This window comes from Leguminivora glycinivorella, chromosome 6 (genome assembly GCF_023078275.1).
Source record: "Leguminivora glycinivorella isolate SPB_JAAS2020 chromosome 6, LegGlyc_1.1, whole genome shotgun sequence".
Taxonomy (NCBI): domain Eukaryota; kingdom Metazoa; phylum Arthropoda; class Insecta; order Lepidoptera; family Tortricidae; genus Leguminivora; species Leguminivora glycinivorella.
In genome coordinates, this window is record NC_062976.1 from 26,196,169 (window position 1) to 26,218,786 (window position 22,618).

General features: G+C 42.2%; 1 protein-coding gene and 1 pseudogene across 1 annotated transcript in view; both read left to right on the plus strand.

Moving 5' to 3' along the window:
- The window catches only part of LOC125226881, a 128,161-nt gene that overhangs the window by 37,961 nt on the left and 67,582 nt on the right, over positions 1-22,618 (plus strand). The gene's annotated exons all lie outside the window — the stretch shown is intronic.
- LOC125226880 lies at positions 264-2,446 on the plus strand (annotated as a pseudogene).

Sequence of the window (22,618 nt, forward strand, 5' to 3'; positions counted from 1 at the left end):
AAAACAATTAAAGGAGATTTAATATGCTTTCAAATGACACCTCGCACGAACAGATTGGTGCCATAGGAATCGAGATGTGAATACATATATTATCTATGATGGTCGGCGATCGATCTAAGATGGCGATCTTTCTCTCCCCTTTTTCTCGACCCGTCCCCCCCTCCTTAAACTAAAACAGGTCAATTCGTAATCTGGAGAGCACGAGGAACACATCCATATAATATATACCTGTTTTAGGTATTAAGAAGAGATGTCGACGACTTTTTGGAAAAGAGGTCGTTTGGCCCCTGACTATAAAACGGAGAAACAAATAATAATAAAGACGTTTATTCAAATGTTTGAACACAGGTACATTATAAAAGAACATTGAAAAGGTAAGTGGCTCAGCTGATGTCTGTCTGTGCCAGAGGATAATAATTATCCCTTCGCGACAAGATTTTTGCTTGACCATCTATTTTTATAGAGTTTTAGTATAGCATTTGCCATTAGCATTCACTATGGTAGTGAATTATTAGTATAGGATAACTATTATAGTTTGTCAAAGGTGTGTCTCATTTCAAATTTAGACAGAGAGAATAATACTATGTTTGACTTACACTATAGTACTAGCACCCTAAAATAAAGGATGCATTCACTCAATTGCTGATTTGCAACAACGGAACTCCTCAAATGCGTTTACTTTCAGAACAGTGACATTTGGTGCACTGGAACTTAATCTGATGATGATTAGAACGGAATAACTCCTCAAATCTGCACCTGTGATTCGAACAATGCAAGCAGAGACAAGTTACCAAGTTTGACAAGTTAAAATCGAGAACGAAACGCAGCGATGACGGATTGCCTCAGAGCGTAAACGGAACGTAGCTGTCAGTGTCAAATCGATCCGTTGTCAATTTATCAGATAAACTTAGTTATACTTCCGTGAGATAAACGATACATCTTAGCCACATCGCGACATATTTAAAACAAATGTGTCAAAAATGTGAACTTACAGATCCGGGACAATAAGGATCTAATTAGTGAGTACTCGGACAGCCTCAATCTGAATGTTGCAAGTTTAGTTCCTGATTGCCCGGTGCCTCCGAAGTTGTATGGGTTGCCAAAAATACACAATCCGAATGCTCCGCTACGTCCAATAGTGATTCAGATCGATGCTCCCACGTATAAATTAGCTCAGCACCTAGCGGGAGTCCTTTCACCATTGCGAGGTGGCACCAGCACTCATACAAAGGATTCTTACCATTTCATCAGTGAAATTAGAGATCTCACATTAACTGAAGATGAAATTATGGTCAGTTTTGATGTTCAGTCGCTATTTACGAATCTACCGGTAAAAGACTGCATTGAAATTGTCAAGAAGAGGTTGAGAGAGCAGAACATGTCTGAGAACTACGCCAAGTTGTTGGAACATTGCCTCACATCGGGCTACTTGCTATGGAACGGTGAATTCTACCTTCAAGTGGACGGCGTGGCAATGGGGTCTCCGGTGTCTCCAGTAGTCGCCGACATCTTCATGGAGGATTTCAAGGAGAGAGCGCTCTCATTGGCTGCCGTCCAGCCGAAGATATTTAAAAGATACGTAGATGACACTTTTATTATACTTCCTAAAAGTAATGTTTCAACTTTTTAAGACCATTTAAATTCTATCCATAGTAAAATACAATTTACTATGGAGTTGGAAAAAGACTGTTCTCTTCCCTTCTTGGATGTTCTCATTTTGAGGAATCCTGATAATAGCTTAGGTCGCACTGTGTATAGAAAACCTACTCATACTGTTAGGTACTTAAATGGCAAATCCCACCACCATCCCAGTCAACTAGCTACTGTGGGCAAATCTTTGTTTCAGAGAGCCCAAAGGATATGTGACGACCAGCATTTGGCCGCGGAGCTTCGACATGCCAGGCAGGCGCTGTTGGCGAACGAGCTCAAGATACAGCGTGTCAAGCAGAAGGCCCGCTTGAAGATCCCTGCAGACGAGCGCCGGCCTGCTATTCTGCCTTTTGTTAGAGGGGTCATGGATAGGATCAGCCACAGATGTGAACATGTGTGATGTGTGTGATAAATTTTAATAGAAGCCCGTTTCAAGATTGAAACGGGCTTCTATTAAAATTTATTTCAAGCCTATGAAGAAGATGTCCCAATTCCTGAGGCCTGTGAAATGTCAAACTCCTCTATAAAATGCGGGAGTGTACAGGCTAGACTGTGAGTGCGGCCTGTCATATGTGGGACAAACGAAACGAAGTATTTCCACACGGGTGAAGGAATACATAGCGGATGTCAAGCACCGTCGGCAAAGGTCTGCAGTCTCTGAACATGTCATGGATAAAGTAAATCATGCTATAAAGTTTGACAAGCCTCTGGTTCTTGCTAAGGAGAAGCGATATATACCCAGAAATATCCAAACTTTAATAGAGAAGATGGCTTTACTTTACCACCGGCTTGGGATCCAGTAGTACATCTGATAATGGAACAACGACGAAGGCTGTGAGGCGTTTGTGTTGTATGGTGTTGGACATTTGCAGTTTGTTCTTTGTCAATTTTGTGTAGATTAATTGGTTAATTATTTTTTAACATAGTAATAGTAATTTTTTGATTATTGTATAACTAAAATATTAATAGTGTGTGAACCTGCCTTAGAAATCTATATTATTTGTGGTCATGGTTCGTTAATATTTCTTCTTTTGCACATTGTAATATTTGATCTTTTGCACATTGTAATTTTTCTTCAGTCACCCGTTGACCACGAACGCTGTAAAGAGTTCGAAACGTCGGGATGTATTCTAAATTCATTATACGCGATTTAATGCGTTTCCATAGTTTTATTTTATATTTTCGTATCACACTGAATAACTGCAAATAACGGTAGAAATAATGTACAATGTCGAGAAGTAAGTTTTTAATATTAAAGACAAATAAATTCATGATTATAAACAAAAAACCGAATCGAAATCGGATCAGTAGTTTTTAAGATACAAGTTGCCAAATTTGGCTTATTTTGTTTATATATTTTTTTTAATTTTTTTCTTTTTTTGTGAGATTTTTTCTTCTATTTTTTTACGTTACATCATCGATTTAAACTTCCGGTAGTTTAGATCGATGCGTTACATCAATGAATCTCTTTCAACTGACATACTTTTTGTCAAAATCAGATGATCCAATAAAAAAAAAATATTTTGTTTTTTGTAACAGACCTCGCTACGCTCGGTTTTCTAAGGGATGAAATTTTTATATCCTTGGACTAATAATACTATGTTTGACTTACACTAGTACTAACACCCTAAAATATTAAAGGATGCTTATCCACTCAATTGCTGGTTTGCAACCGTTAATAGTGTCGATTTGCAACCCCAAATAGACGTCAGTGAAACGTCCATTTTTAACCGCCGCCCCAAATCTCTCTTCTCTTTTCTCTCGGTTCTGTGACTAAAACGGTACATCCTGATAGTGACCCCAAAAAGACGACAGTAAAACGTCGTTTTTGTGACCAAAAAGGTACGTCCTGGTAGTGACCCAAAATAGACGTTAGCGAAACGCCATGTTTCTAACCAAACAGGTACGTCCTGATAGTGACCCCAATTAGACGTTAGTGAAACGTCAACTTTGTGACTAAAATGGTACGTCCTGATAGTGACCGCAAATAGACGTCAGTGAAACGTCGTATTTGTGACCAAAAAGGCACGTCCTGATAGTGACCTCAAAGACGTTAGTAAAACGTCATATTTGTGACCAAAAAGGTACGCCCTGAGAGTGACCCCAAAGAGACGTCAGTGAAACGTCGTATTTGTGACCAAAAAGGTACGTCCTGATAGTGACCCCAATTACACGTCAGTAGAACGTCGTATTTGTGACCAAAAAGGCACGTCCTGATAGTGACCTCAAAGAGACGTCAGTAAAACGTCATATTTGTGACCAAAAAGGTACGTCCTGATAGTGACCCCAATGAGACGTCAGTAGAACGTCGTATTAGTGACCAAAAAGGTACGTCCTGATAGTGACCCCAATGAGACGTCAGTAAAACGTAGTATTTGTGACCAAAAAGGTACGTCCTGATAGTGACCCCAATTAGACGTCAGTAGAACGTCGTATTTGTGACCAAAAAGTTACGTCCTGATAGTTACCCCATATAGACGTCAGTAAAACGTCGTATTTGTGACCAAAAAGGTACGTCCTAATAGTGACCCCAAAGAGACGTCAGTAAAACGTCGTATTTGGGACCAAAAAAGGTACGTCCTAATAGTGACCCCAAAGAGACGTCAGTAAAACGTCGTATTTGTGACCAAAAAGGTACGTCCTGATAGTGACCCCAATTAGACGTCAGTAGAACGTCGTATTTGTGACCAAAAAGGTACGTCCTGATAGTGACCCCAATTAGACGTCAGTAGAACGTCGTATTTGTGACCAAAAAGGTACGTCCTGATAGTTACCCCAATTACACGTCAGTAGAACGTCGTATTTGTGACCAAAAAGGCACGTCCTGATAGTGACCCCAAAGAGACGTCAGTAAAACGTCATATTTGTGACCAAAAAGGTACGTCCTGATAGTGACCCCAATTAGACGTCAGTAGAACGTCGTATTAGTGACCAAAAAGGTACGTCCTGATAGTGACCCCAATGAGACGTCAGTAAAACGTCGTATTTGTGACCAAAAAGGTACGTACTGATAGTGACCCCAATTAGACGTCAGTAGGACGTCAACTTTGTGACTAAAATGGAACGTCCTAATAGTGACCTTAATTAGACGTCAGTAGAACGTCGTTTTTGTGACCAAAAAGGTACGTCCTGATAATGACCCCAAACAGACGTCAGTAAAACGTCGTATTTGTGACCAAAAAGGTACGTCCTAATAGTGACCGTAAATAGACGTCATTGAAACGTCAATTTTGTGACTAAAAGGTACGTCCTGATATTGACCCCAAATAGACGTCATTAAAACGTCCTCTCTCGACGAATAAATGACCGACCTTATTATGACCTATAAGTGACGTCGCCTGTGCGTCGCTGACGTCAGTTTGCTACCTGGGACGCACCCAGCGCTTCCAAAAGTGGTCTGATAACCTGATTGCCTTTTTCCACTCCAAGCGTCCGAAAAGGTCACGGTCTTCTAAGGCAGATGGCAGTGTTTGATTAGAAGGGCTTCCAATCAGGAAGTGGAAAGGCGTAAGGGCCGTAGGATCCTCTGGGTCTGTAGACACATGTGTTAGTGGGCGAGAATTTGCAATCGCTTCGGCTTCCATTAGTAACGTCATCAATGTCTCCTCTTTAGGGAACCTTTCGTTAAGCGTTGCTTTCAGCGCCACTTTTACTGTTCTTACCAAACGCTCCCAGCATCCTCCAAACGAAGGTGCAGCTGCGGGGATAAAACTCCACCTGATTCCTCTAGTCGCTGCTTCTTCTTTCATACCATCTGAGTAGAATTGGCGTAGGATGCGGTCTGCTCCAACGAAGGCGGTCCCGTTGTCTGAGTAAATTGTATTAGGGATACCTCTTCGGGCAATAAAACGCCTCAAGCTCATTATGGCAGAGTCAGATGAAAGGCTGTGTACCAATTCCAGGTGTAATGCCCGTGTTGTGAGACATGTATAAAGGGCTACATAACGTTTTTCATGGCGGCGACCCACTGTGACATTGACAGGGCCGAAATAATCTAAGCCGGTAAAGGTGAATGCCCTCTGGTGGTGTGCGAGCCTTTGAGGTGGCAGGTCTCCAGTGGCGGGGTTCATAGGCTTCGATTTGCGAATCTTGCAAAACAAGCATTTATGAGCGACTGATCTGACTGTATCTCGAAGCCTCAGAAGCCAGAATCTTTGTCTTATGTCATTAATGACGTATTCATTGTTGGCGTGCCCTGCTCGTCTGTGATATAATTGTACTAACAACCGTGCGATCGGGTGACGACCATCTAGTAATATAGGAGATCGTGTTTCTGGGTCAATATCTTCTACCGCTTTTATCCTTCCAGCCAAGTGAATTAAATTATCTTCTCCCAGAGAGGGTGATAGTTTGGTGAGACGGCTATTTGAAGGAATCGGTTTTGAGTTGATAATACAGTGGAACTCTTCGGAAAAGCTATCCAGTTGAATCCGTTGCAAAATATGCCTTTCAGCGGCTTTTATTAGGTCTGCGTTCAAAGGTGTGTGAGTGGTGGACGTTGATGAACAACGCGAGCGAGAAGGAACCGCTCCATTTTTTACTTTAGAATTTCTAATTGAGGCCAAAATGTTGCCGAAAATTGCCACAGCTTGATGTACCCGGGCTGTGGCACGTAATAACCGGAGCCAGTCATTAAAATATTCTAGATTTGCTGTGACCGGATTTGGCAAAACGCCATTAACTGAAGTTACCGCCACCGACTCAATTGGTTGGCATTTAAGTTCTTCGAGGTTTGATGTGACATTAAGTGGCTCTGTGGGCCAGTCCTCGGGGGACTTTAAAAGAAATGATGGGCCAAAAAACCACCGATGTGAAAGGGTTAGATCAATTGGACGAAGTCTAGTTGCGTCATCAGCCACATTTAAGTCTGTCGGTACCCAGTGCCAGTCTTTGACAGCAGAATTTTCTAATATTTCACCTAGGCGGTGGGCAACAAAAGGCTTAAACGCTCGTGCATCACTACGCAACCATTGGAGGACAGTCATCGAATCGGTCCAAAAATATGTACGTGTAGGTTTTTTACGATGGCTGTCCTTGATAACGAGTGCTAATCGAGAAGCTATCAAAGCGGCTTGTAACTCCAATCGCGGGATAGATATAGGTTTAAGTGGGGAGACCCTCGTTTTACTTGCGATGAGAATGAGCTCGATGCTGCCGTCAGGGTACACTAAGCGCCAATATGCGACACAGGCGTAGGCAAGCTCACTCGCATCCGCAAAAACATGCAGTTCTCGATATGAAGGTTCCGAGCCTTTTATTTTTGAATACCAACGCGGGATCTTCAACGAAGAAACTTTTAAAAGTTCTTGGAACCATTCAAACCACTTAGATGATTCGGTCTGTGGGAGTTCGGTGTCCCAATCAATGTTAGATCTCCAAGTCTGTTGGAACAAAATTCGTCCCTTTATAACTATAGGACCTAAAAGACCCAATGGGTCGTACAGGCGCATGACATGTGACAGAACTTTTCGTTTTGTTAGTGAACTAGGAACGGTTTCAAGTAAACCTGTGCGAAAACCTAACATGTCTAAAGTAGGGTTCCATGCTATGCCTAGGGCTCGGATGCTGTTGGCGGATTCCCCAAGATCGATTTCTAACGGCTGAGTGGCTCTAAGGTCCTCGGGGACAAGTTTTAGGGCCTCTGGCGCGTTAGAAATCCATCCTCGCATCTCGAAACAAGCAGCATTGTGCACGGTAACAATGTCTGCCGCTAACTGAGCCGCTTCGTCGACGCCATCTTGAGAGTCAATATAGTCATCCATGTAGTGGTTGAACAAAATGGCGTCCACAGCTAGCGGGTATAAATCGGCATGTTCAAGAGCGTTTTTGTTTTTTATAAATTGCGCGATAAAGGGGCTACAGCAGGCGCCGAAGATGACAGACGTCATTCTGTACTCCTTAATAGCGATCGTTTTATCGGGTCTCCACAGAAATCGAAGAGCGTCCCTATCTTGCTCTCTTACTCGCACTTGGGGAAACATCTCTTTAATATCTGCGGTTATTCCCACACGACATTCCCTAAAGCGAAACAGGACTTTCAGCAGAGGTTGAAGAAGATCAGGACCTGATAGCAATAAGGAGTTCAGGCTGACTCCTTCATTCTTGGCTGCTGCGTCATGGACTACACGAACCTTTTGTTTTTGAGGGTGGTAAACACCGAAATGAGGAAGGTAGAGGCGAATGTTGTCAGATTTGTTATTGTACTGCGCGTAGTAGGTCTCTGGTGTACATTCCTCGGCGTAACCTTTTGTTATCATATTGTTAATAAATGTATTATATGACTTAGCAAAATCGAGCTCTTTGCACATGCGCCGCTCCAAACTTAAAAAACGTGACATCGCCTGTGGGTAACTATCAGGAACACGCTGTATACCGTCACGCCAAGGCATGCCTACTTCAAATCGACCAGTGGGCAGTCGTATGGCAGTTGCTTCCAAAATGTCGACTGCGCGCTGGTCTAGTTTGCTATGCAATGTTTCCGTTTTTGTGATTCCTATAGAGTCTAGTTTGTATTGTTCTTTGATTAGAGACTCCAAGTTTTCATCATTATTTATTTCTGTGTGTGTGTAATTAATAAATTCAACTAACTTGGTCTTACTAGAGACAACGCCGTACAAAGTCCATCCTAGTGCTGTTAAACAGGCGGCTGGCTCGTTAATACCGCCGACACAAACAGCACGAGCGATTGATAAGTACCAATGTTCGGCGCCTATTAAAACAGTCGGTGTAGCGCTTTCGTATGTTAGAACGTCGACTAAGTCAGTCAAATGTGAAAAGGATTCAAGCGCTTCACGTTTGAGTGACTGCGTCCGCAAACCTAAAGAATCCACGCATCGAGCATTTCTCACTGAAAAGGTCTCATTTGTGTACCTACCTTTAATTTGAAAATCTACGTATGATATAGTAGCCTCACATTGGAGTTGGCACACACCGTTTACCGTTATGGTCTGTTTTGGCCCAGTCGCTCCTATACGCGTGGCAATGCTGGAATCTATGAGACTAGCAGTACTACCGTCATCAAGGAACGCGTAGACGTTACAGGACCCGGCAGGCCCCGTGACAGTGACAGGTAAGATCTTTAAGTGAGCTCGGGAACAGGGAGCTACTTTTGCATTTGACTTTTGTGTGCCGGTAGAGGTAGTAGACACTATTACCTTTTCGTCGGTAGGTTGGTGAGATGACGTGGGGTTATTGTTGGTTTCCTGGGCGTGAATAACGTTGACTAGTGGAGCCGCTGACAATTGTTTATGAAGAAGCGCGTTGTGACGAAGTGGGCAGCCGTCAACGCCGCACGGCCTCACCCGACACGTATTCCACTGGTGTGGACTAGCCTTTAAACACCTATAGCAAACTTTGGCTTCACGTAACCACTGCCATCGTTCATCAACAGATAAAGAATTGAATTTTGAACAATCTTTTATATCGTGATCATTATCACAAAATGCGCATATTTCTTTTTTAATATGTTTGACTTTCGATGACGACTTTGATTGCGTAAAAATATTGTGAATGATTTCGCGCTTATGTGTTTTTTCAGCGACATATTGCGGTTGTGTAGCAATAAACTCTGGTGACAAGCCGAAACGAATATGTTGATCGAACTCGCGTTTTAAAAAATCAGACAATATTTCGAGCTTAGGACGCCCTGTGGCATCAAGCGTGGCAAAGTCTGTCCACCGAATTTTCATTGTAGGGTTTAGTTTCCCTAAAACGGCGTGATATAGCTCAGGAGAGTACAAGTACTCTAAATGGTTTAATAACTTGATTGTAGAAATAGAATTGCGTACCTTATTCGACAGTACTCCTAGTTCTTTCAAGTCGTTTCCCAGGCGAGGAAGGTTTTTAAAGAATTGACCTCTTTGTAGACGATGAGCTCGGGGCGGGCGAAGTTGTCCTCGAGAGCGCGCATCACCTCCTCCGGGTCCTCCGTGGACATCAGCAGCGCCGCGACGGCGTCCCGGGCGGGGCCGCGGAGCGCATTGTGGAGCCGATTTATGTTGTCTAGAGGAGAAAAGTTATTTTTAGTTACGTTATATATACGTTTGAATTGTAACCATTGCAGCGTGTTACCAAAAAATTGAGGTAATTCCAGTTTCTTTACACTGGAAGCTGAAGCGAGAGCCTTCGCTGCGGCCGCGGTGTCGGCTACCGCTTGCAGGAGAACAGGTTGGCCAAGCTCCGTGGGGAAGAGCGGGGGCATATAGCCGGCCGCCTCGGACGCTTTGGTGGCATTTACCGGTTCTGATTGACGATGAAGGGGGTTAATAGGGAATGCAGATACCCGAGTGGCCATCGGTGATGGTACCGTATGGCCGGGAGATGGACCTAAAAGAGGTTCGCATCCTACTGCCGGTTCCGATTGACGATTAAGGAGGTTCATAGGGAATGCAGGTACCCGAGTGGCCATCGGTGGTGGTACCGTATGGCCGGGAGATGGACCTGAGAGAGGTTCGCATCCTACTGCAGGGATGTCCCTATCACCACAATTGTCATTGAACGGAATGTCCATGTCCCTATCACCACAATTGTCATTGAATGGATGGTTTTCAACCCATTTTTTTGTTCTATTCACGCTCACCTGATCTGAATGGCTACGACCTGCGCAGCTACTCCCTGCCTCGGCATCAATAGCTTGGAGTTCAGCTTGCAGCTCACACTCTTCGACCTGCCGTTGCAGCTCAGCAAGTTGAAGTTCTCGTTCGCGCTCCCGCGCGGCGAGCGCCTCCTCGCGCTCGCGCTCCCGCCTGGAACGAAGGACCAATGAAAAAGACGGAGATGGACTGTATGGAACTAATTACGAATGATAACTGCTGTTTACCTTTTAAATGTATATTTAATAAATATTATGAGATTACAAAACCAAACACAATCAATGACAATTTATAACTAAACAAAAAACATATATGCCAAATTGACAGGAAAAATCTATACTACATATTTCAATTCTGCAAAGAGTTTGGAACAATAAGTTTTGTACAGCATATTTACATTACATCCAACAAATACTTAAAATAATGATGGTTTATATTTGCCCGAACTAGGATACCCTGTGTTTCAGGCGATGTCTAGCCTCAACGATTTCCATTTCGTCTAGGCTGGCAGAGAGCGATAGGGAGAGGTTGCTTACGAACCGTAAGCGATTGTGTCGTTGGCTAGGTCAGGTAGAGCTGGTTAGTCTCTTGCCTTCCTAGTACAGATAAGGACAAGCGATAGCGTCACGCCCATCCGTGTCTGTTTACATTTTGAAAGCTCTCTAAACAAAATGATGGGTTTTTATACAACATACATACATTGTCAATTTGTCAGTCCTGGGGATCTGAGGGAGGTTTTCTATATTTACTTATATTGTGTTAGTTGTAGTATTTAAGGGGAAGGTTTAATTTTAAGTTAATTGTGTAATTATTGAGTTAATTTATACTGACTGCTGATTTATATTGTCAGTCAAGCTGTTGCATGTATTGTGTAGACTAGGCAAGAAATATTAGATTGCTAATGTTGCTATGTTGGTCTGATAATGAGATCAATGACTGAAAATAAGAAAAGATCACTTCCATGAGGAATATTTCAGACAAGAGTATTAAACAATCGATCTATCATATAATTACCAAATTCGATTAATGGCTCTTGTAAGGGTAATCTAATAACATCCTACGCTTTATTAACATATGTATAGATAAAAATTATATGTAAAATGTTATGAAGATCATTTCAAACACAGCTTTCTTAATTTTAATTTAGAGTAATAATCTGATTTTTTAAAATGTAATGTACTTAACTATATTTTTATAATTATATTTTCACTATTTTGTTCTGGTAGGGTACGAAAAACATTGTTGCCAAAATAAATCCTCAGTTACGGCATGAGTCAATAATTTGTAATGTAAAGTAATGCAAATATTTCAAGCCAGCACTGAAATAATGCGTGGCTAACTTGCCTATTGTTAAATTTATCAATTTCGTGTTTCTATAATCTATCCACTTTAAGTTGCGTTAACAATTTGCAAATACGATTGTATTTCTGCCGATTAATTGAATATCAAATGAATAAGTAAAATAAAATGAAATTAGTCTGAAGAGTCTACTCAATTTGTTAAATAAAATGACATTTACGAAGAGTGGAACCATCGAAATATAAAAATGTTAAAGATACCATAGATAATTTGAATTTTGCGCCTTTTTTTAGTAACAAGATTTGTTATTAGTTATTACTATATTTACAAAGTCACATGTTTTATATTATTTCCACAATTTTATTTTTCACACAGTTGGCCTCTTCTTAGACTTAACTGTATATTTTCGCAACAGCTTGTAGCCAGTGCTGCGTAGCACGATTAGAATGAAAAACACAAAAACAAAATGCCAAATTCGAACTTTTATTTCAAATTGTCGTCAGCCAGTGTTCGGGAGTCCGGATATCGGCTTCACACTTTCCAGCGCGGATGCGTCGGACGCCGGCCGCATACAAATCATCCCGCGTGCTATCCGCCTGGCGACACTCAAGGATATGCGCTCTCCATAGACACGTGGAGGTGTAAAAATAGATGCTAGGTTTTTTGCCAGTGTTTAACTTTTAAAAAGTGTTGAAGTTTTAGAATTTAGACATACCTCAGATCTAAAAGATTCAATATTAGTAAACGTACCTGTTTAAAATAACATACTAAGATTAGACACATTACTAGATTAACCGCTATGTCTAGACAAAACTTGTCTAATTTAGAGGCAGAAGAAATTAACCTCGGTTTTAACGACTTTTTTATCAACTAAATTAGATAAGTCGATCCCAATACAACTAAAAGAGCAATAACAGTAAAACGACAGATTGACTGCCTACTTACCGATAAACTTAATTATCTTGTAAGCCTTTCCAAAGGGCTTTTTGTCACTAGGTCAGTTTCCTATCTGTAAACTAAATCGGCTTAGTAAACTGTAATGTTGTTAGAGCCTTTATCTAAGTGTTACGATAAAATAACGTCCTTTATAATGAGTGTAAGAGAAGTTTAGCCGTAACGTCACGTTTGTAGCGACAGAGATTAGAGGTGTCAGGTTTGACGCCTGTTGCTTATCTAGCTTTATGTTCTATTGTGTTGGTCACAGGTGTGAAGAGTATAGTACCTGCCATGGATGTTCACGAAGTATCCGTTAACATATCTTGAGTAAAAAATATTATAAATGTTCTCTAATTGTCATTTACATATTAAACTATTTTACCTACTAACTCAAATTTTAATCAAAATTGTATTGTGCAATGTTTACGTGAAAAATTTAATAAATTAAAAATAATTTATCACTATTTTTGTTCACCGATCTGAACTGGTCGATATGTCTTGTTTACAAACTCGTTCACGTGAAGAAATTCAAGTGCATAAAACCTGTAACCAGCTCATAAAAATTAACCGTTGCTGCACGTATTTGGATGTTGTGTAACATAAAGTTCACATCACACGATCGTTTATTACTTCCTTCAGCCGATTAATTAGCACGAATTTAGATATCGCGTCACTGCCAACCTGACGGCGCAAATGCAGACCATAAATACACGGATGTGGCGTTCGGGTTTCAAATGTTTTTAAACGTTGCTCAACTGGATTCTAGGGTTTTGAGCTGGGAACGACGAATACCGTTTCGTTACAGGTTTTTAAATATTTTAATTACTGAGGACGACATTTCGTGAATGTTTGGAAACATTTTATGAGTTTGCAGCTATTTTTGTAACTTGCCTTGACATAATTATTTTGTACATGTCGCTTACAAATACAAAATAATCATTAGCAATTAACTTCTCTAATAGTCTAGCATGTTAGTTCTGTATTAAAGACTACTTACATTACACCCAAGTCATCACATTTTCAGCTTTCATTTCAACAAAACTTGGTCATCAATCGTCCTGTCTTCGATTTGCATTCTTTCCGTAATGCATCTTCATTTAGTTAGTTCCCTCGCGCTATCCATTACGAGATCGACGGAGCATTCGCCCGCATGCGCGTGCGACTCTGACGGACGCGTGCTATGAGTTTGCATTTCTATTTACCATTCCAATTTTACATTTAACTTCTTGTCAGTAAGGCTCTTTTTTACAGCAGCCGAATAAACTTGACAAAATTGATCATGCTTTGCGATTTCTCATGTTATAGCTTTTGAATATGGTTGGAATTTGAATGAAGTCAGTCACAATGAAAGAGTTAACGCGCAGTCTGTTTGTTATTACATTTAGCTTGCATTCCAGTGGTCAAAACATCACGAAAACCAACTAGGCGTACTAATATGAGCCTGGTATGGAGATTGGACGTATTGGACATAAATGTTCAGTAATGCACTAGTGTTTTGCCGCCGCACGCGTCTATTTGTCGTGTTTGCGATTGGCGTTTGATTTGTGTTTCCAACTTGTGTTTTGCTTTTAATAATCGTGTTTTGTGAATAGATGCAGTAAATAATGAGAAATGGAAGGAAACAGTGTGTATTTTTAGCACTGTTTTGAAGGTTACTCTAAACATTAGCACTAAAATGTTTACCATTTAGATGCAAGAAAGGCATACCTCTGCACTCTGGTCTGATCTGACTAAACCTTATTGTTATTAGTATTTCACGACTGTTATGATTTTGCATTCTTAGATGAACTGAATTTCTTGTATTACTCAGAAAATAGTCGTAATCAATAGTCCTCTAAAAATAATGTATCCTCGCACGATCACCTACATAGGACACGAAGGTATTTAGATAGGTTTGAAGCATACATGAAGGAAATTCAAAGTCATAAAATCATTGTCAGCGTCAGTTATCTCTTTCAATTAAAGTATCTTTATGTTGATCAAAGTTAAAAGTTTGTTTATCTTTACCGGCATGGGAATCTTCATATCCGGGGGCTAACGATCGTGCCGGGCCGGATCGCGCCGGATCAATAAAATGCACGTAATGTGTCGGTATGTCGATCGATCGATACACTTACGGAATCTCACGCACTCTCGGTTTCAATGAGAGAAAACTATTGGTACTTAATAGTTGAAAGAAAAGTAAATTAAGAGAGCTATCTTTTCATTATTATATAATAAAAAGATTTGCAATTTAAGTTACATTTCTATTTAAATTAGTACCAACTTACCTACATTTCACAGAAGATTATACTTGCATCTTCTGACAATTTTGTTTTTTTAGTTCCGTGCCGTTCTGTCGACAACTATTAACTACGTAAATTATAAATTAAATCTGATTTTTAAAAACTTCAACTTAGGAAGAAGAGATTTGTGAGTACTTTTTTATTTACACACAGATTTTCGTGGCATTTCATTATTATTTGCCATTCTTATCAAGGCGAACGGAGAGGCAGACAACATTTATGCATTTTTATGTTTGTGGTAGGCCTCAAGAACGCATATATGTACCTATAATGTTGGTTTTACATATGTAATATATGCATGAGCACTTTCGATTGTTGTTTTTATTGCCATCCTAATATGAACCAATGACACTGTCGTAAAACCAAAATGGTTTATGTACGAGTATTCTTAATTTGGACGGAGCCCCATAAAAAGATTGAACAACTATATTTGCACAACATTCGTGATTCTTTCACTTTTCTTTGTGTTGATTAGCGTGATTTTAAATATTCCTTATTATTCTAATTATGGATCTATTTCTATTAAAATTCCTTTGATAGAATGATAATATTACCTAATTAATATGAGTAGGAAGTTATAATTTAGAGCCGTGGACATTATGCGTGTCGTATGTAAATTCGTGACAAGCCTTACGAGATATTACGTGGGAACACTTTTAGGAGGGGACCTAATATAGAAGTCACACGCGTATTTAGCGAGTTGTAAAATTGGCAAGTTGACATTTTGACAGCTGGTCTTTTTCAATTTCAATTCAATTCAAAATATCTTTATTCATGTAGGCCTAGTTACAAGCTCTTATGAATAGTTCATTACATATATATTATGATCTTAATCTAACCTAATTATCAGAGCAATTTATTGTTGTAAATTATTGTTCATAATAATATTGAGTCTATAATATACAATTTCATATAAAAATAATCGTTAAACAAAAAATATATAATTAGGTATATGTATATATAAAAATACATGTCTAGAATATTTCTAGGAAAAATCCAATGTCCAAAAAAATACAATATTAATTTCATCAACAATAATAATAATAATAATAAGCCCGCGGGGGCAGCTTGTGGCGAGCTGACGGTGAGTGGCGACACCGCGGACCCCTATTCCAGAGGGCACTTCCATCTAGCCCTCGCCTCTGCGCTTGCCTTAACCGGCCGGCCAGAGTGGATTCGCAAGAGCGGGACCTATGCTCCAGGTTGGAAGTGTAAAATGTCATAACGCCGGCGGCCTGCTGAACGGATCACCGGGATCTGGCTACCGCAGTCTCACCTCTCGACAACCTTTCAGCCACTCTTCAAGTGTTGCTCTGTTGTCGCACCATGCGTGCGGCCGTTTTGCAGGGCCCACTCAATGAGTTGGCGAGTCACCGCCTGTCTTTTACAATCTTGAGACTAGTTGTCATGGCAGGTGTCCGATAGTCTCCCCCATAGACCATTATCCAGTCCATCCAACTTGCACAACAATAGCCTATGACCTTAGTTCCCATCGCAACACAAAAGTGCTGCACTGAAATAGTCTTTACACCTGGCGGGGACCATCTCCGGATGTATCATATTGTGCGCTCGGGGATGGTATCCGCCAGGTGTATCCCTTGCCTTTAGATTAAAGTGTCTAAAAGGGCCTCTGTGCTGTTGGCTTCGGCCCCACACATGCCTCCCAAAAGTCCGGGACCCCATGGTCCCGAGATATGGTAAGACATACAAATAATAATAACAATAATAATAAAAACCGCTGACACTGACGGACGTGTCTTTGGATAAATTTTCACAATTTTATTTATTTTTATAGTATTTTTATCGCCGTTCTTGGTTTTTGTGGTTCAGTTTTTGTGTATTTCTTACGCTACATTAAAATCATCTACAATGAAGAACATCCAAGGAATTACTATACTATCTAAATACACGGATATCAGCATGAACTGTCAAACGGCGATAAGTGCATTGTGAAATTTGTGAAAATGTTAACGAGGTCACGCACCAAAGCGGCACAAAGAAACGCACGCCCACCATCCCCGCCCGCCTCGTCCAGCTCCCCGTCCGCATCGTCGTCGGGCGACGAGTTCGCCACGGCGCCCGACACCGACGGGTCCAGCGACGAGAGCGGACCGCCGCCGCCGCCGCCGCCACCACCTGCGCGACGAGGGCGGCCACCGCTGCCGGCACGCTTGGGGCCTGCGGGACATCCTGCCCCGCCCACGGCTCCCGCTGCCGGTGGTGTAGTGCGTCGCATGACATGGACTCGAGAAATAAACGAGAATGTCATGCGCGCCTATTACGGGGCCACAGAGGGGGGAACCCGGCTATCCGCGTACCGTTCGAGAATGCTGCCTCTGTTTCAGGCACTCGAGCCATCCACCACCGTATCGGGGCAGCGGCTATCGGATCAGGTGCGCGTCATTCAGCGGTCAAAGCGGTTGGATGACGCCACACTTGATCGGCTCCGCCAGGAGGCTCTCGCTACTCGCGCGGACCCTGCCTCGGGGCGGGATTTGCCCGCCATGTCGCCGGACCCGGTGCCCGAACCCGACCTGGCACCGGAGGCGCCGCGGGTTGATTCCGGTAACGACGGCGGGGACTTCGCGAGTCAGAGCGAGAGTGAGCCTGCCAATGAGCAACTGAGGAGGTCTTTGGAAGAGGCGATTACGCAGTATCGCTCCACAAGCAATCCTAGGCCACGATTACCACGTCTGCCCATGAATAGACGCAATCTAGCGCTAATAGGAGCCTTAAATGCTTTACTAGATCCATATATGCGGACTAGTAAAGATCTAGATGATACACACTCGATCATGTACTGCGGGGCCATCGCGGCGTGCCGTGTTGCTCGAGTCAAGTTTCCGGACGCTGACCGTGCAACTAGGACCGCCGAAGGTGTCCCTGCATGGCAAGTACGGATCGAGCGTCGTATCAACTCGTTTAGGACTCTCATTGCAAAGCTGATCTGCTTCAGAGGGGGTAATAATCGCCCCCGAGTAATGCGCTTTGTGAACCAGGCGTTCGCGGGGACGGACATCAGGCCCCGCGACTATTTGGCCAATGTCACAGAGCGCATCGACTTCCTGAAGCAGAAAGTCTATGCATGGGCAAGCCGTATTCGCCGCTACAGAAAGCGTGTGGACCGATTCCAGCAGAATCGTCTTTTTCAAAGCGACCAAAGGAAAGTATACCGAAGGTGGGAGGAAACCGACCCTCGTGTGTCTGACGTGCGGCTGCCGGATGCTACTGCCATGTCTGATTTCTGGCGTAGCATCTGGTCGGTGCCCGTCGAACACACGGAGGGTGAGTGGATGACCGTTGTCGAACGCGAGTGCGAGAGCATCGAGCCTATGGGGGCTATCACCATCAGCCCCGACGACGTAAGTTGTGCTACCCGTACGGCCCAGAACTGGAAAAGTCCTGGACCGGACGGATTGCACAACTTCTGGCTAAAATGGTTTCGATGCTCGCACTCGCATTTGGCAACGCAATTTCAACAAGCCCTCGATCTTGGTTCTCTCCCACCTTCCCTAACAACTGGTGTTACTTTCCTGCTCTATAAGTCCGGTAGTACCACGGAAGCAAAAAACTACAGACCCATCACGTGCTTGCCTACACTTTACAAGCTCCTTACATCCATTTTGAGAGCAAAAATTAACGCGCATATTGTCGCTAACAACATTCTGGCTCCCGCTCAAAATGGATGTAGGGTTGGGTCCCGTGGTACTAAAGAGCTCCTCCTCATAGACATGACCATCTGCCAACAAGTTCGGCGGAACAAGGGGGCCATTTCGGCCGCTTGGATTGACTATAAGAAGGCCTATGATTCGGTGCCTCATTCATGGCTGAGAAGGGTATTGGAGCTGTATAAACTTGATGCAGCTTTAATATCCTTCCTGGCTGCATGTATGAGGCAGTGGACCACAGTCCTTCGTCAACCAGGAGGCAGGGATGGCCCCCCTGGCCCGCAGGACTTCATAAGGATTGAGCGAGGAATATTCCAGGGTGACAGTTTGAGTCCATTATGGTTCTGCCTAGCTCTGAATCCCCTCAGCACGCTGCTGAAGGATTCTGGGCTAGGTTGCCGGCTTCGGAGAGAGGGTGAAGTCATCTCTCACCTTCTGTACATGGACGATCTCAAACTATTTGCACCGAACACCCAAGACCTGATGGTGCTATTGAAAACCACAGAAGTTTTCAGTACCGCCATCAGAATGGAGTTTGGTGTCGATAAGTGTGCGGTCATGCATGTGCAGCGGGGGGAGGTTGTAAATTCAGAAAATTTACAACTTTCTGAGACGATGTCGTTCAGATCTATCTCTGAATCAGAAACCTATAAGTACCTTGGTATGTCACAGTCGTTGGGTATTGAGGATGTTGGCATTAGACGGTCGGTGAAGGAGCGCTTTTTCAGTCGGCTGACAAAAGTCCTTAACAGTCTTTTGTCAGGAGGCAACAAAGTGCGCGCCTTTAACGCCTGGGTAATGCCTCTACTCATATACTCCTTTGGCATACTACGGTGGACCCAGACTGAGCTGGACGCCCTGGATCGGAGGGTCCGCTCACTGCTTACCACACACCGTATGTTACACCCGCGCTCGTCTGTTATGAGATTGTACATCCCACGGAAGTGCGGAGGTCGAGGCTTCCTAAACGCCAAAGATCTCCACAACCGTGAGGTGTACAATCTCAGGAATTACTTCCTTAACAACGAGTGCGGGATGCATCGTGATGTGGTGGCAGTGGACGGAAACCTCACGCCGCTCTCCTTGGCGAAACAGAACTGGCGCAAACCTGTGGTACTAAGTACTGCGGACCGCAAGGCGGTATGGGAGAGCAAGCAGCTACACGGGCGGTTCTACAAGGCCCTCACGGGACCCGATGTAGATCTGCTCGCATCGGTGAACTGGTTACGATTCGGGGACCTCTTCGGAGAAACCGAGGGTTTTGCCTGTGCAATTGCGGACGAAGTTATGATGACGAACAACTACCGGAAATATATCCTGAAGGACGGTACGGTCGACATTTGTCGGGCATGCCGCCGTCCCGGAGAGTCACTCAGGCATATTATTTCCGGTTGTTCTCATCTTGCTAACGGCGAGTACTTGCACAGACATAATCTCGTAGCCAGGATTATTCACCAGCAACTTGCTCTTCAATACGGCCTTGTGGAACGCGAAGTACCGTACTACAAGTACTTACCTGCGCCAGTTCTCGAAAATGGTCGTGCCACGCTCTATTGGGATCGATCTATTATCACTGACAGGACTATTGTAGCCAATAAACCTGACATTGTGATAATAGATCGACTGCAACGCCGGGCAGTGCTCGTTGACATCACCATCCCCCATGATGAGAATCTCGTGAAAGCCGAGAAGGACAAGTCCAGTAAGTACCTAGACTTGGCTCACGAGATAACCGCCATGTGGGATGTTGAATCAACGATCATTGTTCCGATAGTCGTTTCAGCGAACGGTCTCATAGCGAAGAGTCTCGACCAACATCTTAAGAGACTCTCGCTAGGTGGCTGGATCAAGGGCCAGATGCAGAAGGCGGTGATCTTGGACACAGCACGGATAGTTCGACGGTTCCTCTCTCTGCAGCCCTAACCACCGGCAGCTTGGGCCCTGCCCTGCTGCTGGCGGCACCCTAGGTTAGGTTTTTTATAATGTGTTTATATGTGTTTTATATTGTTTTGTATGTGTTTTTGTATTTTACTTTTATATTCATATTATAAACAGCCTAGCCTAAGAAAGAAAATAAATAAAGAGAATAATAATAGACGTAAAAATAAGAAACCATTTCGAATAACAATTAATCCCACGTTGTTTTATCATTCATGTAGTCTTGTGTTGTATAATAAGCTTTGGAAATGAGTACACGCTTTACATGATTCTTAAATTTATTAATTGACAAGTCAGTAATATGATTCGGAAGTTTATTATAAAATCGAACACAATTACCCATGAATGATTTTTTAATTTTACAGAGCCGTGTGAAGGGCACCGCGAGTTTATGTTTATTTCTAGTATTTATATTATGTACATCACAGTTTTTCTTAAAATTACAAATGTTTTATGTACATACATAATATTCTCATAAATATATTGACAATGCACTGTCATTATATTAATGTCCTTAAATTTATCTCTAAGTGAGTCTCTATGGTTCATTTTATATATTGCTCGAATAGCCCTCTTCTGCAGAATAAATATGGTATTTATCTCTGAAGCACTGCCCCAAAGTAAAATACCATATGACATAATGCTGTGAAAGTAACTAAAATAAACTAATCGAGCTGTTTTCACGTCTGTTAACTGACGGATCTTGCTCACTGCAAAAGCTGCAGAACTAAGTCTATTCGAGAGGTTAACAATATGGGGACCCCACTGAAGTTTAGAATCTAAAGTTATACCAAGAAAAACTGTACTATCTACCAGTTCTAATTCCTCATCCTTCACAACGACACTTGTTTGCTCATTCCTTACGTTACTATTAGTGACAAACTTAATACATTTAGTCTTTTTTTCATTTAATAATAAATTATTAGCATTGAACCAGTTCACTACTTTAGAGATAGCATTGTTTACATCACTGTGAGCTTGTTGCTGTCGTTTGAGTTTGAAAATAAGTGAGGTGTCGTCTGCAAACAATACTATATCATGGTGGGTCTTTACAAGGAATGGCAAGTCATTTATGTAGATAAGGAACAGGAAAGGCCCCAATATTGATCCCTGTGGTACACCCATAGAGACCAATGACCCAGTTGATCTCTGTCCATTGACATCTACCCTTTGTATTCTACCATTTAAGTAGGACTTGAGTAAATCTAGTGCTGATCCTCTGACTCCATAATAATGTAGTTTCCTGATCAATGTTTCATGACAAACACAGTCGAAGGCCTTAGATAAATCACAAAAGATACCTAAAGCATCTTGTGACTCCTCCCAGGCATCGAAAATATGCTTAATTAGCTCAACACCAGCATCGGTTGTCGAGCGACCCCGTGTGAAGCCAAATTGCTTATTATGCATTAAATTATTAACGTTAAAATGTCGTACTAATTGAGAAAGAACTAATTTTTCAAATATTTTACTGAAAGTTGGCAGCACAGATATTGGTCTAAAGTTAGTGGGGTCAGAGTGGCTGCCGGATTTAAATAAAGGAGTTATTTTGCTATGTTTCATTAGATCAGGAAACTCGCCGCAGTCAACACTGTTGTTGAATATAACTGCTAAGTCAGGCGCTGCAACCTCAACTAAGGATTTTACGGCATGGACGGAGACCCCCAGAGGTCACTAGTTTTTTTGACATTAATTGATTTAAATGCCTTTACTATATCTGAGGTACAAACATGTTCAAAATAAAGGTCTCTACAACACTCAGGAACGTTTTCCTCTAATAATGTGACGGCAGATAAGGGTGATGAATTTAAATCCTTAGTTGTGAATGCTGGTATCTCGGTGAAAAATTTTTCGAACTCTGTTGCTACTTCAAAATTGGAATCTATAATTTTGTTATCAATATTCAGTTTAATATCTTTTACTGCGTGTTTCGAGCGACCAGTTTCCACATTAATTACTTTCCACGTTGCTTTAATAATGTCAGAGCTATTTTTTATTTTATTACTAAGATAATTTCGCTTAGCGATATGACAATCTATCTTGAACTTCTTCGAATATTGCTTAACATGTTCTTTAAATTCATCACTCGTATTAAACCGCCGTTCTTCATACAAGGCATACAATGCACGTCTTCGTTGATGTAACTCTGCAGTAGCCCACTCACTAAAAACTGATGCACCACTAACTACGACCGATTTTGAAGTAAATATTGCATTATAATGTTGCAGAAAAGTGTGAAAGAATGAATTAT